This window comes from Bison bison, unplaced genomic scaffold, assembly GCF_000754665.1.
Source record: "Bison bison bison isolate TAMUID 2011002044 unplaced genomic scaffold, Bison_UMD1.0 scf7180017864518, whole genome shotgun sequence".
Classification (NCBI taxonomy): domain Eukaryota; kingdom Metazoa; phylum Chordata; class Mammalia; order Artiodactyla; family Bovidae; genus Bison; species Bison bison.
This window is the reverse complement of record NW_011495071.1, coordinates 14,931,225-14,941,224: the sequence shown is the minus strand read 5'-3', so window position 1 is coordinate 14,941,224 and position 10,000 is coordinate 14,931,225. Positions and strand designations below refer to the sequence as shown.

General features: G+C 38.0%; 1 protein-coding gene across 26 annotated transcripts in view; it reads right to left on the bottom strand.

The window, feature by feature from the left end:
• Nucleotides 1-10,000, bottom strand: part of SOX6 (SRY (sex determining region Y)-box 6) — a 722,502-nt gene that overhangs the window by 436,592 nt on the left and 275,910 nt on the right. For 2 of the 26 annotated variants that reach the window (XM_010830544.1, XM_010830553.1), the window contains one exon: nucleotides 4,823-4,996. The exons of the other annotated variants lie outside the window; for them this stretch is intronic. The gene's annotated coding sequence lies outside the window, so the exon portion shown is untranslated. The remainder of the gene's footprint in view (nucleotides 1-4,822; nucleotides 4,997-10,000) is intronic. 26 annotated transcript variants of the gene reach the window in all.

The window sequence follows — 10,000 nt, the reverse complement described above, 5'->3', positions numbered from 1 at the left end:
CTTTAAAACCCATGCTTTTAATGTTTATACTCTATTCCCAGTCATATCATTTACTGAATACTATGAGCCAAGAACTATGTTAGCTGCTTTACATGAGTTAGCTCTAAGACTCACATTAACAAAGAGTCGAACATGACTTAGCAACTGAACAACAACAAAACTTAAAAACTAACATTACCCCCATTTTACAGTATAGAAAACTGAGACTCTGGAAGGTTAAATTACTTAACTAAGGTCACAAAGACAGTAAGAGGCAGCACCAGAGCTTTAACCCTGGTCTGTCTTCAGTTCTGTTGCTCAGTTGTGTCCGACTCTGCAACCCCATGGACTGCAGCATGCCAGGCTTCCCTGTCCATCACCAACTCCCAGAGTTTACTCAAACTCATGTCCATCCAGTCGGTGATGCCATCAATCATCTCATCCTCTGTCTTCCCCTTCTCCTCCTGCCTTCAATCTTACCCAGCATCAGGGTCTTTTCAAATTAGTCAGTTCTTCACATCACGTGGCCAAAGGATTGGATTTTCAGCTTCAACATCAGTCCTTCCAATGAATATTCAGGACTGATTTCCTTTAGGATGGACTGGTTGGATCTCCTTGCAGTCCAAGGGACTCTCAAGAGTCTTCTCCAACAACACACTTCAAAAGCATCAATTCTTTGGCGCTCAGCTTTCTTTATAGTCCAACTCTCACATCCGTACATGACTACTGGAAAAACCGTAGCTTTGACTAGATGGATCTTTGCTGGAAAAGTAATGTCTCTGCTTTTTAATCTAGTGCATTATAATGTTCCTATTCCCATTCCCTACTCCTTCTCCCAAAAATGAGACCCTTCCTCATCTCCACATTTCCATATTCTACACTCTAGGCTCAGCTAATATCTTACCTCCTCCAAAAGCCTTTCAAGAGCATATCAGCCCACTATTGCATTCCCACTATAATTATTTCTGTAACATTCATTTACCTTGATCAATACATTTGTATTTGTCAGCTCCCTGTTCTGTTTATGTTCTGTGTCCCCAGTCAAGCCATACAAGAGCCCTGCAGCAAATCTTCAGGCAACTTATACTATCCAAATATGCCTTACATTACCCTCAACCAAGTCACTAGAGGGAGACAAGAATCGTGACATACAATTTGAATTCCCAAGATAACTAGCAGAATCCTAAGCACATATTAGGGCTTCATAATGTATTGATTGTCTCAAATATACATTAATAGCAGTAAGTTTTTGGTAATTATAACAGTAAATATATGTGCGTGTGTGTATGTGTGTGCTTATGTGCTACATGGCTTCAGTCATGTCTGACTCTTTGAGACCCCATGGACCTGCTGCCCGCCAGGCTACTCTGTCCATGGGATTCTCCGGGCAAGAATACTGGAGTGGGTAGCCTTTCCTTTCTCCAGGGGATCTTCCCAATGCAGGGACTGAACCTGTGTCTACTTGACTACATATTTATATATAAATAATATATATTTTATATAAACATATATGTGCTGCTGGAAAAGACTCCTGACAGTCCCTTGGACAGCAAGGAGATCAAACCAGTCATTCCTAAAGAAAACCAACCCTGAATATTCATTGGAAGGGCTGGTGCTGAAGCTCCAATAATTTGGCCACCTGATGCAAAGAGCTGACTCACTGGAAAAGACTTGGAGGCTGGGAAAGATTGAGGGCAGAAGAAGAGGGCAGCAGAGGATGAGATGGTTGGATGGCATCACCAACTCATTGGACACGAGTTTGAGCAAACTCCAGGAGTTAGTGAAGGACATGGAAGCAGGGCATGCTCTGATCCATGAGGTCGCAAGGAGTTGGACACAACTGAGACTGAACAGAAACAACAAATATATAAAAATAGATAGATAGATTCTTTACCACTGAGCCGCCAGGTAAGGCCAGATGGTAAGGAGCAATGCAGGAGATGCAGTTTCAATCCCTGTGTTGGAAAGATGCCCTGGAGAAGGGAATGGCTGCCCACTCCAGTATTCTTGTCTGGAGAATCCCATGGACAGAGGAACCTGGTGGTTACAGTCTCTGGAGTTGCAAAGAGTCAGACATGACCTAGCAACTAAACCACCACTATATATAAAAACATATATATAAATTCAGTCCTCATAACTGCCAATGATGTAGGTACTACTGTTACACCCATTTTACAGAAGAAAATAAGGAACAAAAAATTTAAGTGACTTGTCAAAAGGTCACACAGCTAATAAGTAGTAGCTGAGTCAGTATCCAAATACATGCAGTGTCAATCCAGAGTCAGCATTCCCTTGACTACTTTAAAAATACTGTATGCTTCAGTTGTGTCCGACTCTCTGAGACCCCATAGACATGGGGCTCACCATGACCCTCTGTCCATGGGATTTTCTGGGCAAGAATACTGGAGTAAGTTGCCATGCCCTCCTCCTTCACTCAATAGATGTTGTTCTAAGATTAAACAACTCTAACACTTAAAAAAAATTATAAAACACATATTACTTCTGCTGTAAACACTGACTAGAGGAAATATGGAAAGAAGAGCTTTCATAAAGTAGGGGACGGAAAAAAAAAAAAAAACCTGAGCAGAAGAGACAAAGCTGCCAGGAAAAAATGAGAAGGAAAAAAAAATTTGAGAAGCATTTCTCTTTAGAAAAAAAAAAAAATAGAGTTGTGCCATTTTCTCAAAGTCTCTGTCACTTATAAAGCATCATCCTGACTTCCTCTCATTAATATACCAAATTATGCAGCATATCTCAGAGCAAGCAACCATTACTAGCAAAAATTCCACAACTCTACACCAGAATCGTGTGATCTTGAACCAGTGGAATGCAACCACCTTTGGACTGACACACACAGCAGCTGTTTAGGGTGCCAGAGAAATGGCCTGATCCCTAGGAAAAACTGGAAAAGAGAATGTTTATTTACAAATCTTTCAAATTTGATGAGGCCGTTGAAAGTCAGGGAGAAAAATACAAGATATATTTCTACTTTAAAAGGCAACAAGAGATTCTTGATAATTGAGAGATGATGGAAAGTGGAGGCAAGTGATGTAGGTTTGTATATAATTCATAATATATGTTTTATGAAGCCTTTTCCTATACATTATTTATTTTAAGTCATACAATAACCTGGTGCAGTCAGTAGTGTTATCATGTTATCATCTCTACAAAATTAACCTCTGCAAATAGTGCTCAGAGATGATAACTTTTTAGAGTTTTTTGGCTAGGAAGTGAAGAAGCCAGGACTAAAGACCAGGTTCTCTAAAACAAAGGTCCTTTCCATATATCATGTGGTTTTCTCTTAAACAAACAAACAAACAAAAAGAGCCTCTTGTGTCACAGAGGGGGGAAAAAGTAACAGTGATTGCTAAACAGATAATGATTGAAGCATGATAATTACAAGCCTCATTTCTCTGCTCTTTTGAGGAAACCACACCTTCTTTATAGAAATCATAAAAGGAAACAATGTAACTGTACTATTATTTCTTAGGGTAATAAATGGATTCTTAAAAAAAAAAAAAATGTGAAATAGTAAGTAATGAAAAAAAGCCCTCTTGGTCGCTTTCCATATCAGTGTTCCCCTAACTCCACTTCTCCCTTCCTGGGTCTGCACAGTGTAACAATCTCTGTAACACATACTCCGCTCCACCCACTAAAAATAAGCCTCATGACTCCATTCAGGGAAATGCCAAAGGAAACCCAGAGAAAATCTAGAACCCTGAAAATAAAGCAATTTCTCCATACAGCACAGCATAATTCCCCCAAAGAAAGTTAAATAAAGGGTGATTATGTAGAAGCACCGTGTGGTATGCCATATGTATTGTGGGGAGGACGTGGGGGTACAGGGAACTAGGGTCTGAAGATGGAAGAAAAATTTATAAATTCTATCTAGAGTTTGTTATGGCTGAAGGACTCTATGCCACAAAGTAAAGGAAACTGCTTCTTCAGAGCTCTACAACTTCCTGAGGAACAGAGATCAACAAACAAATCCACCCTTTCTCAGAACTAACATGTGAAACTCTTTCAACACTCCTATGCAAGGGATGACAAGTCAGACATTTCACTGAAGAAGCAGTCAGTGTGAGTATGCCCACAGAGGATATCCCAGTTTACCCTTTCTGTCACAGAGATGCCCATGAGCCTTGGCACGTTGCCAGTCTAACATGTAAACACCATGGTTCCAGGTAAGAAGGCTCTACGTAAGCCAAGTATTATTTTTCTCACTATTATTAATTCATTCAGTATGCATATGCATATGCTTGACATAGTTGTAGATTCTTGGGATAAAGTTAGTGAACAAAATAAAGTTTCTGCCCTCATAAACTCACGCTCTAAATCCAAATTGAACTACCTCAAGATTTCTTCCACCTCTAAGACTCTATGGTTCCATTACTAGAGAAAAGGCTTCAATTGCAAACCCCCTAGCAGACAGACATCTTGAACACCTAAAGAAAAAAGTTCACCTTATAGCCTCAGCATCTAGCATAACACTTAATGGTCAGTAAAAGTTTTTTAACAGAAAGGAGGTAATTGCTATAATTAAGATATGGAAACTAAAATTCAGGATGGTAAAATAAATTACCTACTGTTACACAAATGGTGAGTGGTAGAGCTAAGAATTCTATCCTGACCTAGAACTATTCTAGATGTGCCTCATAATTTTGATGTAACTGATTAGGGCTTTATTTTTAAGGACAATTCAGTTATTAAAGTCAGCTCCCCAGAAGTGAGAGTCTCTGTGTCTTTGCTTACCTCTGAATTTACTAGTACCAGACAATTCAACACAATTTTTCTGTAATGGGGTCAAGAGATAAGATTTGAAAGAGTTTAGGGATGAAAGTACCTTTAAAAGTTATCCAGTTGTTTCTCCTTACTTCTCAGATGAGGGAACTTAAAGGGAAGGGCAGAAATTTGCCCAAAACCACAGACAGTCAAGGGAGATCTAGCAACAAAATCCAGCTCTCTTGATAATCAAGGCCAGTGTTCATTTCTATCACACACTATCTGTCCTAGGTTCCTGGAAGGAAAGAAGAATTATTAAATGTTTTTGTATTTCTACCAATACTCAGAAAGTACACCTACCATATGGTGCTACTGGCATCCTACATCACCCAACAAATTAACTATTAAGAAAATTTTGTTTTCAAACCTAACTTTTCCTCCTCCCTGAAATTTCTCTATTCCAGTCAAGTCAGAGAATTTTCAACAGCTTCTGGACCAATACCCTGAGCTAAAAGACTCCAGTAGGTACCGTAGGAACTAATACAACATTGTAATGTAACTATACTCCAATAAAAATAAATTTAAAGAATAAGATTAGGCAAAATTTTTATCCTCTTTCAGGTTATCTGATTCATCTGTAAAACAGGGATAATAATACTTACCCTGATTATCCCAAAAGGGTAGTCAGGTAGAATATATGAGCAAATGGCCATACTCAATTTGAAAAGAATTAAGCACCATGCAAATAAAAGGAACTACAATTAATTACTAGTATTATTACTCAGAAATACTGCATATATAGAGGCCAGAAGCAATCTTATAAAATCAGTTTATAAAGAGGCAAAAGCAATGTGACATAGCTGGAAGATCACAAGGACAGAGTTGGCCCTATGTATGAATCCAGACTCTGTGACCTTGAAAAGTTGTTTAAATAAACAGCTTCCTCATCTGAAAATGGGGGCTATTACTACTCTGAAGAATAAGTGACAAATATTTACAAATGTACACCTAAAAGCATCTTGTTTGTATGGTATAAAATGGTGTCATTATAAAGTTCCTTTTCCAGAGAGCTTAGAACTTCAGGTTTTTATCTAGCATTCACACAGCAGGAACAGCTGAAACATCTGTAATGTCAAGTAGCTGAAGCTGATTTTAAAAGAAAAACTAAAGAAAAGAAAAAGAAAAAATCATCACCAACAACAATAACAACAGTATCCCTGATCAACATATTAAAGCAAAATTTTAGATGCTAATTAACCTAGCATATTAGCAATTGGGCCAGAATTTAGGAGCCAGTTCTATCAATGGGCATTTTCTCAGTCATTCAGACAAACTGTTGTGCTTATTTCAAATCCACTGTACTAAGGCTCTCTTTGTTGACTGGATTGTTGGATTATTGCCTGCATTCTGTCTTCTGTGAAAATGCCAAATGTATAGAAATTTCAGTCACCAGATTAAACGTTCATCTTGACAATATATTATGCTGTTTGGTGTCATGTTGACATCCTACTGATGATGTTCACGACTCTATGCTTTTATTTTGTTCTTTGGTTTCAGTAAGAAGAAAAGTTAAAAGCCCTTAAACTAATGAATTCAGATTCTTTTCAGATACAGTGCCGCTTCTCTTCCACAAGATCAGGAAAAGGATATATTTCTGGCTGCAGACATATGTGGTACAGACATGAGATCACAGCTTTAAGCTTAATAGAACATAACAATCTACTCACTGTTTACACTTTAGCCCAACGGGCAGCTGGAAATCACAACTAACCATATGCAGTGCTGAACAAGTGGTCATGACTTTATTAATAAAGCCAAGCATTAACAAATAAGATTCTGGGAATGGTACAGTGAGGGGCAGGAGTTTCGTACCATAGGCCCCTCTAAGTACTAGGCATAGGGCCCAGACTATTGTTGAAAATGTCCTTTGGGATTAGACTATTCTTTCTGCCAGGATTTCATTTGCCATCTTTCATATTTCCCAGTTCTCTATACAGTGTTTAATCAGCTGCTAGGGACTGGTTAGAAAGGACTCTGATTATTCTTGCATCCTAACATCCTGAAAAGGAGTGCATTATAAAATTATCTACAAACAATTAAATCACATAAAGAAATACTTTTCATACTATAGAAAACTATTTTAACTAGAAAAAGAGATGCAAATAACACCTCATTAATCCTTCCAAAGTGTACGACAATTCTAGTAATATTATCTCTGATTTATTGATGAAAAACTGATGAGAAAGGCTTAAGGATACTACAGGTAAATTACAAAGCAAAGATTTAGATACATGTCCAAATCCCATGCTCTCACTGGTCAATGACCGCCACAGAGAGTAAATTAACTGATAAGCCTGGCATATCATAATCCTTTCTGCGCTGAGATGTACACAAGTGTACTGGCAACTAGAGTGCTCAAGACGAATCACTGTTTACCACAGAAGGATTTCTTATACATATCAGTGTCACAATTTATACATTTCTTTCTAGTTCTTTCATTTCTTTACCATGCCTACCAGATAGCATCAAATCCCAAACTGGTAACCCAAGTACAAAAATCACAGGACAGGTGTAAGAGTGTAAAACCATCAACATACATACCAAGCGTTCATGAAATTGAGTTGACCCTACTGGGTCAGCAAAAATTAAATAATCAGCAAGTCCTATAAAGTATGGTGCAGAAATTAGAAGTTTGTTAGAGTAACTAGCTCATCCAAGTGAAATGTATTCAAGTGTAAGAAGTAGAGAAGGTAGATCTGGGTCTGCAATCTAACTCCTCAGACTAGATTGAAGGTATAGGATGGATTTTGATGAAGCAACTTTTGCATCTATGTGTAATTTTATTTTTTTTTATTTTTAAACTTTACATAATTGTATTAGTTTTGCCAAATATCAAAATGAATCTGCCACAGGTATACATGTGTTCCCCATCCTGAACCCTCCTCCCTCCTCCCTCCCCATACCATCCCTCTGGGTCGTCCCAGTGCACTAGCCCCAAGCATCCAGTATCGTGCATCAAACCTGGACTGTAATTTGATTTTAGGTTTGCGTCTGAAACAGTAGTAAATTTCCTTATTTGAGGTACATTGTATTGTCTTTTTTTGGAATTGTTACTGTCAGGATAAATATACCTCACATTTTCCATAGAGCCCAACATAAGAACTATATTCAGGAAACAAGAGCAGTGCAAAGAACAGTGTTCCAAAGGTACCTTCTCTCATAGCATGCCAGATTCATGATAGGCTAAGAGAGAGAGCATGCTCTCCACTGAGAGCTCTAATGATGCCACGAGAGTCCAAGCCATTCACACAGTTATGACATAGAAAGCAACCACATTTTCTTCCTTGGGGCTTAAAGAAAAGAACTAGCTCTCATCACAGTCAATAATGTGTAACCACAGTGCAAGGCAAGATAAAAAGAAAGAACACATCCCAGTGAAGTATGAGGTTAATCTCAGATAATTATCCCAAGCAATTACAAATCACCATGAAATACAACTTTCGATCCTACCCTCAGCTTAGACACTTCACAAAATGAAAATGGATGATTAAAATTCCTGGGAGCTAATAGGCAAAAAAGTATGGATGGAAAAGTTATAATGCCCATATTTCCAATGGACTAAACACTGATAATAGTGTACAGAAAAATTGTTGTCTAGCACTTCAAGATAACATATATACACAAACATAAAGCCTATGAAATTTCCTGGGGAGTAGGAAATATTATAAAAGTATGTTTCAAAAGTAACTTTCCTAGAAAACACTACACCTAATATAGTATTCTTTTAACTGTATATTCATTATGAAATAATTATTCAGTGAACTAGGATTTGTATTATGTTTTGCAAATGATAGCAGGCAATAGAGACAGAGAAAAAAGAATGTAAAAAACACTAGACAAGTAAAAAAAAAATTTCTAATCTCTTTTACCCAATATCAAAATTTATAAAAAGTTCAGATAAAAAGCAAATAGGATCTTTTCAACAAATGGTGCTAAGAAAACGGAATACCTACACAAAACAATAAAGTTAAACCCTTAACTTACACTATATACAAAAATTAACTCAAAATGGATCAAAGACCTGAACTTAAAAGCTAAAACATCAAAACCCTTAGACGACTTAGGAGAAGTCTTCATGACATTGCACTGCAATCGTTTCTTGGATATGACACAAAAGCACAGGCAACAAAAGAAAAATAGATAAACTGGACTTCATCAATTTAAATGACTTGTGTGCATCAAAGGACACTACCAGGATAGTGAAACAACAACACACAGAAAAAGAAAAGTTTTCAAATCATATATCTGATAAGTTCTTAATATCCAGAACACATAGAGAACTGTTACAATTCAATAACAACGATTTCAAGCACAATTCAAAAATGAGCAAAGGATTCAAACAGGCATTTCTCCAAAGATCTACAAATGGACAATAAATATAGCAAAGATGTTCAACATCATCCGTCATTCAGTAAGTTCAGTTCAGTCACTCAGTCGTGTCCGACTATTTGCAACCCTGTGGACTGAAGCACACCAGGCCTCCCTGTCCATCACCAACTCCTGGAGGTTACTCAAACTCATGTCCATTGAGTCAGTGATGCCATACAACCATTTCTTCCTCTGTCATACCCTTCTCCTCCTGCCCTCATTCTTTCCCAGCATCAGGGTCTTTTCAAATGAGTCAGCTCTTTGCATCAGGTGGCCAAAGTATTGGAGTTTCAGCTTCACCATCAGTCCTTCCAATGAATATCCAGGACTGATCTCCTTTAGGATGGACTGGCTGGATCTCCTTGCAGTCCAAGGGCCTCTCAAGAGTCTTCTCCAACACCACAGTTCAAAAGCATCAATTCTTTGGCACTCAGCTTTCTTTATGGTCCAACTCTCACATCCATACATGACTACTGGAAAAACCATAGCTTTGACTAGATGGACCTTTGTTGGCAAAGTAATGTCTCTGCTCTTTAATATGCTGTCTACGTTGGTCATAGGTTTTCTTCCAAGGAACAAGTGTCTTTTAATTTCATGGCTGCAGTCACCATCTGCAGTGATTTTGGAGGCCCCTTCCAAAAAAAGTCAGCCACTGTTTCCACTGTTTACCCATCTACTTGCCATCAACTGATCGGACCGGATGCCATGATCTTAGTTTTTTGAACGTTAAGCTTTAAGCCAACTTTTTCATTCTCCTCTTTCACTTTCATCAAGAGGCTCTTTAGTTTTTCTTCACTTTCTGCCATAAGGGTGATGTCATCTGCATATCTGAGGTTACTGATATTTCTCCTGGAAATCTTGATTCCAGCTA